Source organism: Microcaecilia unicolor, chromosome 2 (assembly GCF_901765095.1).
Source record: "Microcaecilia unicolor chromosome 2, aMicUni1.1, whole genome shotgun sequence".
Classification (NCBI taxonomy): Eukaryota; Metazoa; Chordata; class Amphibia; order Gymnophiona; family Siphonopidae; genus Microcaecilia; species Microcaecilia unicolor.
The window spans coordinates 571,250,247-571,262,442 of NC_044032.1; positions in this window are offsets into that span (position 1 = coordinate 571,250,247).

Sequence of the window (12,196 nt, forward strand, 5' to 3'; positions counted from 1 at the left end):
CTTCACATCTACCCGTTCAACTCCACTCATTATTTTATAGACCTCTATCATATCTCCCCTCAGCCGCCTTTTCTCCAAGCTGAAGAGCCCTAGCCGCTTCAGCCTTTCCTCATAGGGAAGTCGTTCCATCCCCTTTATCATTTTTGTCACCCTTCTCTGCACCTTTTCTAATTCCACTATATCTTTTTTGAGATGCGGCGACCAGAATTGAACACAATTAGAGGTGCGGTCTCACCATAGAGTGATACAAAGGCATTATAACGTCCTCATTTTTGTTTTCCATTCATTTCCTAATAATTCCTAACATTCATGCTGGAGGAGTGACCTAGTGGTTGGAGCACCGGTCTTGCAATCCAGAGGTGGCCGGTTCAAATCTCACTGCTGCTCCTTATGATCTTGGGCAAATCACTTAACTCTCCATTGCCTCAGGTACAAACTTAGATTGTGAGCCCTACTGGGACAGAAAAATATCCAGTGTACCTGAATGTAACTTACCTTGAGCTACTACTGAAAAGGGTGTGAGCAAAATCTAAATAAATAAATATTTGCTTTATTAGCCACTGCAGCACACTGAGCAGAAGGTTTCATCATATCATCAACGATGACACCTAGATCCCTTTCTTGGTCAGTGACTCCTAACGTGGAACCTTGCATTATGTAGCTATAATTCTGGTTCCTCTTTCCCACATGCATCACTTTGCACTTGCTCACATTAAACATCCACCCAGTCTCCCAATTTCTTAAGGTCCTCTTGTAATTTTTCACAATCCTCTTGCAATTTAACAACTTTGAATAACTTTGTGTTGTCAGCAAATTTAATTACCTCACTAGTTACTCCTATCTCTAGGTCATTTATAAATATATTAAAAGCAGTGGTCCCAGCACAGACCCCTTGGAAATCCCACTAACTACCCTTCTCCATTGAGAATACTGACCATTTAACCCTACTCTCTGTTTTCTGTCTTTTAACCAGTTTTTAATCCACAATAGAACACTATCTCCTATCCCATGACTCTCCAATTTCCTCTGGAGTCTTTCATGAGGTATTTTGTCAAACGCCTTTTGAAAATCCAGATACACAATATCAACCGGCTCACCTTTATCCATATGTTTGTTCACCTCTTCAAAGAAATGTAATAGATTGGTGAGGCACGATTTCCCTTCACTAAATCCATGTTGGCTTTGTCTCATTAATCCATGCTTTTGAATATGCTCTGTAATTTTGTTCTTTTAATAGTCTCTACCATTTTGCCCGGCACTGACGTCAGGCTCACTGGTCTATAATTTCCTGGATCACCTCTGGAACCTTTTTTAAAAATCGGTGTTACATAAGCCACCCTCCAATCTTCTGGTACCACGCTCAATTTTAAAGATAAATTGCATATTACTAACAATAGTTCCGCAAATTCATTTTTCAATTCTATCAGTACTCTGGGATAGATACCATCCGGTCCAGGAGATTTCAAATGCTTCAATATGTCATATTGCCCATTACATCCTCCAGGTTTATAGAGATTTCATTCAGTTTCTCTGACTCGTCAGCTTTGAATACCATTTCTGGCACTGGTATCTCTCCCAAATCTTCCTCAGCGAAGACCAAAGCAAAGAATTAATTTAATCTCTCCGCTATGGCTTTGTCTCCCTTAATCGCCGCTTTCACCCCTCAGTCATCTAGCGGTCCAACCATTTCTTTTGCCGGCTTCCTGCTTTTAATATACCTAAAAAAAATTTTACTATCCTGCTTATAATCGAAAGAGAAAAACGCCTATATTGTGACCCAAATCGGGAGATAGACGTTTATCTCCCAAAAACGAATAAAGCGGTATAATCAAAAGCCAAATTTGGACGTTTTCAACTGCACTCCGTCGCGGATGCGGACAAAGTTGATGGGGGCGTGTCAAAGGCGTGGTGAAGGCGGAACTGGGGCGTAGTTATCTGCCGATCAGAGATGGGCGCCTTTCGCCGATAATGGAAAAAAAATATGCGTTTTTAGCGAGAATTTAGGTAACTTTTCCTGGACCCTGTTTTTCCACGAATAAGGCCCCAAAAAGTGCCCTAAATGACCAGATGACCACTGGAGGGAATCGGGGATGACCTCCCCTGACTCCCCCAGTGGTCACGAACCCCCTCCCACCACAAAATATGCCGTTTCACAACTTTTTATTTTCACCCTCAAATGTCATACCCACCTCCCTGGCAGCAGTATGCAGGTCACTGGAGCAGTGGACTTCAGGCAGGTGGACCCAGGCTCATCCCCCCCCCCCCCCCCCACCTGTTACACTTGTGCTGGTAAATGGGAGCCCTCCAAACCGCCCCCCAAACCCACTGTACCCACGTGTACTATACCCCTTAGGGCTATAGTAATGGTGTAGACTTGTGGGCAGTGGGTTTTGAGGGGGATTTGGGGGGCTCAACACCCAAGGGAAGGGTGCTGTGCACCTGGGAGCTGTTTTACCTTTTTTTTTTTTTTTTGTAAAAGTGCCCCCTAGGGTGCCCGGTTGGTGTCCTGGCATGTGAGGTGGACCGGTGCAGTACGAATCCTGGCCCCTCCCACGAATAAATGTCTTGGAGTTATTCGTTTTTGAGCTGGGCGTTTTCGGTTTCCATTATCGCTGAAAAACAAAAACGCCCAGCTCAAAAAAAGATAAATGTCCATGTTTTTTCGAAAATACGATTCGGTCCGCCCCTTCACGGACCCGTTCTCGGAGATAAACGCCCATGGAGATAGGCGTTTCTGTTCGATTATGCCCCTCCAGGTGTTTTTGCCTCCAACGCAATCTTTTTTTCAAAGTCCCCCTTTGCCTTCCTTATCAGCACTTTGCATTTGACTTGACATTTCTTATGTTGTTTCTTATTATTTTCAGTCGGTTCCTTCTTCCATTTTCTGAAGGATTTTCTTTTAGCTCTAATTATCATGACTCTTGAGGCTTGGTAACTTGAGACCTCAATATCATGCAGTATAACCTTGGCACATCAACCACCCAAAGTCTCTATTAATTCTATGAAGTCTCTTTTATTGAATAAATCACAGATAATTTACTCACAGACAGATGTTCAAAGGTGCTGTTTCATTGTTACAGAGACTCCTTGATTTGAGGGTTGCTGGGGTTGGAGATCTGAAGAGAGGTAGCAATATTGCAGGGGAGGGAAGGATAGTTGAGCAGGCAGAAACAGTTCAAAGCTGGGTGACTGGAATGTGCAATATCTCATTAGAGAGGAGATATATTCAAGGTAAAAATCCAGGTTTGTTATAGGGAGTTTCAGCAGGACAGAGCTATCTGGCATAGGATGATGCATGCTCCATGTCCCTGGCTAGATGGTGAGAGAAAACCGCTTGGCTGAAGGGACAAAGAGGAGTTGGGGCTTCACACAGGCTCAGGGAGGAGCAGATAGAGGCCATTGGGAACAGAGCCTGCCATCGGGTAGCAAGGGGTGGTCCTAGAAGACGGTTCTCGATTGGAGGGAGAGGTCATACCTGGCTGACCTCCCAGGACAGGGATAGTGAGAATGACCAGGAAATGATAGCAGAAAGACAAAGGAGCCAAGCTTGGCAGAGAGAGAGAGAGAGAGGAGGTCCATATAGCCTAGCATCCTGTTTCCAACAGTGGCCAATCCAGGTCACAAATATCTGGCAGGATCCCAACAGGATTGCAAGCTACTTACTCCCAGAGTTAAGCAGTGGCTTTCCCCAGGTCCATCTTAATAATGATTAATGGACTTTTCTTCCAGGAACTTGTCCAAACTGTTTTTAAACCCGTCTACACAAATTGCTTTAAATATATCCTCCAACAGTATGGTCTGAGTAAAAAACTTTTATTTGTTGTAAATGTACTACTGTGTAACTACTTGGCATGTCCTCCAGTCTATGTACTTTTTGAAAAAGTAAGGAATTCATTCACATTTACCCATTCTACTCTACTCAGGATTTTATAGACCTCTATCATATCTCCTTCAGCCATCTCTTCTCCACAAAATAGCCTTTCCTCATGTGAGAATCATTCATCTCCTTGATTATTCTCACCATCCTTCTTTGTACTTTTTCTGCTTCCACTATATCATTTTTAGGATGTTTTTTGTTTTCTAATAACTTATAACATCCTGTTTGCTTTTTATGGGCCACTGCCACACAATAAGCAGAAGATTTCACTGTGTTGTCCATAATAAACCGTTCCCTTTCCTCGGTCTTCCTGCCTTATGTCCTCTTTACTTGAGTGGCTTTTCTCTCAGCTGGCCCTGGATACCTTAATCAGATATAGTCCTTCAGGACAGCTGAAAAAAAAAAGCCACCAGCTTCATTGTAGCTTCAACTCATATGCTTTTACTTTCAACTTTCAGTGTTTCTCCTTACATACTTTTGCCTTCCCAGAATTTAAGATAGGCAATCCCAAATAGTAGCAAGATTCATGTACTGATCCCAGGATCAAGCTGGCAGGAACAGCAGCAGCAGCAGTGGCTTTCCCCATGTCTATCTCAATCGCAGACTATGAACGTTTTTCTTCCAGGAGCTTGTTCAAACATTTTTTTACCCCAGATACACTAACCACTGATACCACATCCTCTGGTAACGAGTTCCAGAGCTTAACTATTCATTGAGTGCAAAAATATTTCCTTCTGTTTATTTTAAAAGTAATACCATGTAAATTTCTTGAGTGTTCCCAAGTCTTTGTACTTTTTGAAAGAGTAAAAAATCGATTTATGTTTACCCATTCTACAACACTCAGTATTTTGTAGACCTCAATCATATCTCCCCTCAACCATCTCTTTTCCAAGCTGAAGAGTCCTAACCTCTTAAACCTTTCCTTATATGAGAGGAGTTCCGTTCTCTTAATCATTTTGGTCGCCCTTCTTTGAACCTTTTCTAATTCTGCTATATCTTTTTTAAGATACGGCGACCAGAATTGCACACAGTACTCAAGGTGGGGTTGCACCATGGAGCAATACAGAGACATCATAATATCCTTTTGTCTTATTTTCTATCCCTTTCCTAATAATTCCTAGCATTCTGTTTGCTTTTTTGGCATATTGTGCATGATGACACCTAGGTCTTTTTCTTGGGTGCTGACTCCTATGTTGGAACCTAGCATCAAATGATTTGGATTATTCTTCCCACTTGTCCACATTAAATTTCATCTGCCATTTGGATACCCAGTCTTCCAACATCCTAAGGTCTTCCTGCAATTTTTCACAATCCACATGCTCAAAGGCGCCGTTTATAGAATAGCGATTACCACCAGGAACAAACAAGCAATACCACTTTAATACTTATGCCGAAAATGATTTTTATATATTTGATGACCTAACAAAGGTTACAAGCTAAACTATTACTCTGGAATCTATGTGAAATACCATAATGTATTCTTCTTTATCATGTATGTACGCACCTTAATGCAATACCACTTTAATCCTTATATCGAAAACGATTTCTCTATAATTGATGATCTAACATACACTACAATCTATCACCATAATGTATTCTTCCTTATCATGTATATATGCACCTTAATGCAATACCAAATGTAATTCTGTTATTGGAAATGGCAGTTGCCACTACGGCAAATGTAAGCCACATTGAGCCTGCAAATTGGTGGGAAAATGTGGGATCCAAATGCTACAAATAAATAAATAAATAATAAAAATAACTACAACTACTTTTAGGCATGACCATTTACATCAATTAAACCCTGGTGTAAATTAGGCATGGATCCCCTTTATTCTATAACAGCACCTATGACCCATGACCATGCTCCTTTTAATTAATTTAATTAATGCCTTGATTGTTAGGGCCCAATTATCAGCACTAATTGGCTCATTATTCAATTAAATTGCATGCACAAATTGGGCACATGCAATTTCATGTGCCCAATTTATAGAATTTGGGGGGCATTGTATAGTAGAGTTTCCCAGGCCTGTTCTGTTTGTTTTACAATAAATCCAATTGTTTGGCCAAAATCAAACTGTATTCAATAGCGGGGCAAAGTATTCAAACAAAGAAGGGAGAATAAATGTCCAGTGCTCAAAACAGATTTTTTTTTCACTTAATTGAATCAAACAGCATTAATAGTCTCTCAAGTTCATTTGTAAGTATGGGACCTCAGTAATAACAGCCAAAATAACAGGAGATAGCTGAACTGGGCAATACAGGTCAGCTATCTCCTGTTATTTAGGCCGTTAGTACAGAGGTCCCATACTTACAAACGAAGTTGAGAGACTGTTAATGCTGTTTGATTCAATTAAGTGAAAAAAATCTGTTTTGAGCACTGAGCATTTATTCTCCCTTCTGTTTTACAGGCAGTTGTTATTTCAGGATGTCTATGCTGAGTATGCGTGTGATTGATTTGTATAAATTGGGCCTCTAGCATATGGACATTTTGACTGATGAACATTAATTGCAGCTATCCTGAAAATCTGACCAGCTATTAGGGAATTTATTGGAATAGGCCTGGAAAGCCCAGCCAGAATACCACAGAAATGATATTTGCTTTTACAGAAAGAGAACTGCTATCCTTTCATATGTAACATTTCTGAACAACCCTGTTCTTTGTGCCTAAGACTTATTCGTTGGGATATACAGTGGAAGAGTGTTTCAGAACATATTACTAAAACCTTTAGATTATTTCTTTTCTTGGCTGGATTATTCCTTTGCAAGCTCCTTTTGAAACATTACAATGTGGGAATTTTTTGGAATGTGGGAATTATGTTTGGATATTTTAGGTTTTGTTTTAAGTCTTGTGGGAGGGGCTGGGCAGAAGGATTGATATTGTAATGGAATTATTTATTTATTGGGATTTATTAACCACCTTTATGAAGAGATTCACCCAAGGCGGTATACAGCAGGTACAGTTTAACATCAAACTTACAATTTTGTTAACAGCATAACAATAGTAAAATGTGCAAGTATAAACATAAATACAGTGAAAGAGGAAAACTTGAAAACAGTAAATTAAAACCTAATAATAAGACTACCATGAAACAGGATCAAAAATATACACATTTAACAGCACTGAAATTCAAATAACAGAGATATAATACGATGTAAGCATAATAGTGATGGAATTAGATTATATTAGATTGTCTTGTTTTTCTTGGTTGTGCTTTTGCATTTTTTTAATACTCAATGCAATTTATTATTATTATGTTTGGAAGAGGGCAGTATTTAAATGCAAAATGTAATGTAACTTAAGTAAAGCCACATAGAAAATAAAATGTGTTGCTTTCACCTTTATTAATTGTGGTATAAATTAGGACATAAGTGCCATCTAGTGACAGGTTGAAGAATATAAAATGGAATAGCATGAAGTTAGAGCCTGATTCACTAAGCCAGTGATCTTCACTATTGTTGCAAGTGGGGCTACTGTGGAGAAAAAAAATCATTTCAGTCTGAGAGTCAAACTATCACCAGAAGAAGTGGCAGGCACTTTGGAGAAGAAAGAGTCTTCCTCCAGTGATGTGACTATCCAGGCTGCTCAGGCACAGTGAGAGTAACTAGTAACTAACATGAAGTCTCCTTCCTCTTACATTTTCTTGCCTTTTCAGCCCCATGTAGTAAAAGCGGTTAGCTTAGTGGGGTTTAAAAAAGGTTTGGATGGCTTCCTAAAGGAAAAGTCCATGGACTATTATTAAAATGGGGAAAATCCACTGCTTATTTCTAGAATAAACAGCATAAAGTGTATTGTACTGTTTTGGGATCTTGCCAGGTACTTGTGACCTGGATTGGCCACTATTGCTGGGGTTGATGGAATTTCGGTCTGTCCCAGTATGACATTACTTATGTACTTATGTATATGTACTTATATTTTGCTTCCTGCCCCAACCCATCTCTCCAGACATACTCTTCCCTCAACTCATCTCCCCAAAACAGTCGTCCCAACACACTTTCCACCAGTACGCTCTCTCCTCCAGCTTCTCTCTGCCAAACACTTTCTTTTTCCAACATTCTTCTCCATTCTAGCCAGTCTCAATTTTCACCATCTTTTCTTATCAGTCTGCTTCCAAATCTTGTCATTACCATCACTTCCTGCAAAACAGTATTTCTCCCCCTCTTCCTTCATCTTTTCTGGAAGCTTGCTTACGGCTGTGCCCATGACCGGCTTAACCATTGGACCAGGTGAGGCTATGGCCCAGGGCGCAAGTGACTAAGTGCACCAAAATACTCAGCCTCTGACCAAGTGGCGTAGCTACGTGGGGCCTGAGGGGGCCTTGGCCCCTGTAGATTCCAGCCTGGACCCCCTCCCGGTGAACCCGCCCCCGCCGTCGCCTACCTTCACTTTTGCTGGCGGGGGACCCCAATCCCCACCAGCCGATGTCCTCTCCGTCCTGCTGCAGTGAAAAAAGTCTTCTTCCTTCTGTTGCATGCTGACGTCCTGCACGTTGTACGTGCAGGACGTCAGACTCAGAGAACAGAATGTGACAGGTTGAAGAACGTTCTGTTCTCTGAGTCTGATGTCCTGCACGTACAACATGCAGGACGTCAGCATGCAACAGAAGGAAGAAGACTTTTTTCACTGCAGCAGGACGGAGAGGACGTTGGCTGGCGGGGATTGGGGTCCCCCGCCAGCAAAAGCAAAGGTAGGCAGCGGCGGGGGAGGGTTCGCGGTGGGAGGGGGTCGGCAAAGACGTGGGGGGCGGCAATGGCGGCGGGGGGCGCCAGGGGGGACTAAAATGTGCCCCCTCCTCTCGGGCGCTGGACCCCCCTCCCATGGAAGTCTGGCTACGCCCCTGTCTGACCTCACCTGATCTACAGGTTAAGCATTTTCTCCCCCCCCCCCCCACCCCCATCCAGTCTCCCCTCTTCTGTCTTCCCCCTCTCTGCAGGTCTGGCACCATTCCCTCACCTCTCTCACTCCCCATTGTTTTGTAATATTTATGTTGGCTCTGCAAATTTTAAAAAAATGTGTTTTATAAACCAAGACTAAATCTTGCAACAGCAGAGTAAAACAGCATCACTCAAAGTCACTGACAAGCATATGATCAAAAGCACCACGCTGTTCCAAACAGCGCTCTAAAAATAGTGCTGGAACAGCACGGGGTGTTATTGGACCTATGATCAGAGATAATGACATGCACATTTAAGTATGCAATTATCTCTGATCATGGGGTAAAAGTGCGGTAAAAGCACTAAGGCACAATCCTCCCGCACTTGTTTGACAGGTCTAGGCTGTCAAAAGCCCAGACCTGTCAAACATAGGGGCTGGAGGTCCATGGGACCACCAGAATCCAACTACCCCTGCCCCGAGCAAGGCAAAACAGGGGCTGGAGGTCCAGCAGACCTCTGGTCCTCCGACTCCACCCCTGACACAGGATCAGGGAGGGATGAAGATCCGGTGGGTCTCCAGCCCCCCCTAACCCCCCCCCCCCCCCCCACCCCCAGCATTTCTAAAAAGTCCCTGGTGGCCCAGTGGGTGACCAATGACCCGACCCCTCCCCCCCCAGCGACAGGGGAGCTGGAGGTCCGGCGGACCTCTGGTCCCTCTGACCACTGATAAAGATAGGGCAGAATTGCTTAACAAATTTTTTTGTTCTCTGTGCACAGCTGAAGGGCTGGGGACAGGAACACAGAACACAAACACAAATATGAATGGAGGAGTGGCATTCCCTAAACCATTTTCACAGGACTTAGGCCCAGATGCACTAAACCTGAACGACCCTTTTAATGACCCTTAACGAAGAAATTTTCAAACGTAGCATGCATCAAAGGCCATTTTCCGAGGAAGCTAGCAGCTAACGAAACTGGAATGCAAATGAGAAACTACCATTGAAATGTAGACAATTTGGAATGCACTAACCATACCGATGATAGCAACGATTCACTTACTGCCAGAAATTTAACGTCAGCTCAGACCTGTCGTTAAAGCCTGAGCTGTCATCTCCCCGCTGCCCCCTGCACGATGAAAAACCAAATTGCTGGCAGGTTTAAAAAGAAAAGTGGCTCCCTGCTTCCCTGTGCCTAAAATAAAAAACGAAACTAAATTAAAAAAGGATCGGGTGGGGGCAAAGGCACTCATCAGCAGCGTCCTGTATGGACGGCCTTGCCTTGCTCCCCCCCCCGAAGTCCCCGCTGCTCCGTTTGTGAAATAAAAGCTGTTAAAAATGAAATCTTTGCAGTTGCTGAGCTCCCCCTCCCTTCCTGTCTCTCTCTTCTTCAGTCGGCAATGCTCCGCCTCCTGCCCTCCTCCACCTCCGTGCCCCCCCCCCCCCGAGTTCATCCCCGCCACTCCCCCCCTCCACCGGACCCCCCCTCCACCATAATGGCCGGTGCAGCGCCTCTCACCTATGTTTGAAGGCGCTGCACGGGATGGATCAGCTGTTCTTGAACTCTTCTGTCTCCTCCGATGTCTCCTTCTTCTTCCTGTGCCCGCCCTCCTCTGACGTCCGGTGGAGGGGGGGAGCGGCGGGGACGAACTCGGGGGGCGGGGCACGGAGGTGGAGGAGGGCAGGAGGCGGAGCATTGCCGACTGAAGAAGAAAGAGACAGGAAGGGAGGGGGAGCCCAGCAACTGCAAAGGTTTCATTTTTAACAGCTTTTATTTCACAATCGGAGCAGCGGGGACTTCGGGGGGGGGGGGGGGGGCAAGGCAAGGCCATCCATACAGGACGCTGCTGATGAGTGCCTTTGCCCCCTCCCGATCCTTTAATGTTTGTGGAGACATGCAGGGGAAAGTGGAGAGCCACGTGTTTGTGTTTTCTTTTTTTTCTTTTACGTTTCTGGCATGCGCAGAGCAGCCAGCATAACACTTGGCTGCTCTGCGCATGCTTTATGAGCCGATTACCATGGGGATTAGTGCATCGTTCTTTACAATACCGCACCAAACTTGTGCGACTTGTTTTTTTGGAGCATTGGTCGTTTTTTAAAATTCGGTAATGGCTTTAACGATTTTGCTTTTTTTACGTTTGGTTGATGCATCTGGGCCTGAGTTCATGAGGAGTTGGCTAAACTAAAGATGGACAAAGTGATGGGGCTGGATGTCCTACATCTGAGGATACTGAAGGAATTTAAGGAAGTTCTAGCTGCTCCGCTGGCTGTCTTTTTCAATGCTTCTCTAGAGTTGGGAGTGATCCCAGAGGACTGGAGAATTGCCGAGGTTGGGAACTACAGGCCATTAAGTCTGACTTTTGTGGTAAGTAAATTAATGGAAATGCTTCTAAAACAGAGATAATAAAGATTTTGGAATCCAATGGATTACAGGACCTGAGGCAACATGGTTTCACTAGAGGCAGGTCTTGTCAGACAAATCTGTTTAATTTCTTTGACTGGGAGACCAGAGAGTTGGATTGAGGGAGATTGCTAGATGTGGTGTATTCCAATTTTAGCAAAGCCTTTGAAAGAGTTTTGCATAGACAGCTAACAAATAAACTGAGTACCCTCCTTATGGGCCCTAAAGTGACTGACTGGGTTAGGAACTGGTTGAGTGGGAGGAGACAGAATGTTGTGGTAAAAGGATGTTACCAGTGGTGTGCTGCAAGGTTTGTTTCTTCGGCCAGTTCGTGTTAACATTTTTGTAAGTGATAGGGCTGTCTAATAACGTTTGCCTCTTTGCAGATGATTCCAAAATCTGCAATAGGGTAGACACCTGATGGTGTGGATAACATAAGGAAGGACTTAATGAAGCTAGAGGAATGGTCTGGAATTTGGCAGCTTAGATTTAATGTTAAAAAATGCAGGATCGTGCATTTGGGCTACAAAATCCTGAGGGAACGGTACAGTTTAGGGGGTGAAGAACTTCTGTGCACAAAAGAGGAGCGAGACGGGTATGATCATATGTGATGATTGAGGTGTCAACATTGAGAGAATGAAATTTAATAATTTTGCACACGGGAGTTTTTGGAACAGCAGTTTTTCTCCAAATTTATGTTTTTGATTTGGAGTTTTTCCTGCCGCTCTTTGTTTCCCCATTGTTGAGAGAAATCAATGACAGTTAATGAAAAGTTAACCTGGAGCTTTGAGGTTTCTTTAAGATTTTTATAACATGCTTGTTTTTAATCTTCCTCAGTGTATATACATACTTAATTTTGGTGATTTTACATGAAAAAAAACATGATTTTTTTTCTGTGCTCATTTTTATTTGCCAGCAGCATGAAACAACATGGAAAATGTTGTTGGCATTTCCTACGTCATTTCAAATGAATGCACATCCCAAGAGACTACCTCTAAGGGTCAACTGGCATTATTTTGAACCCAGCATTCTTACACTATTTACTAG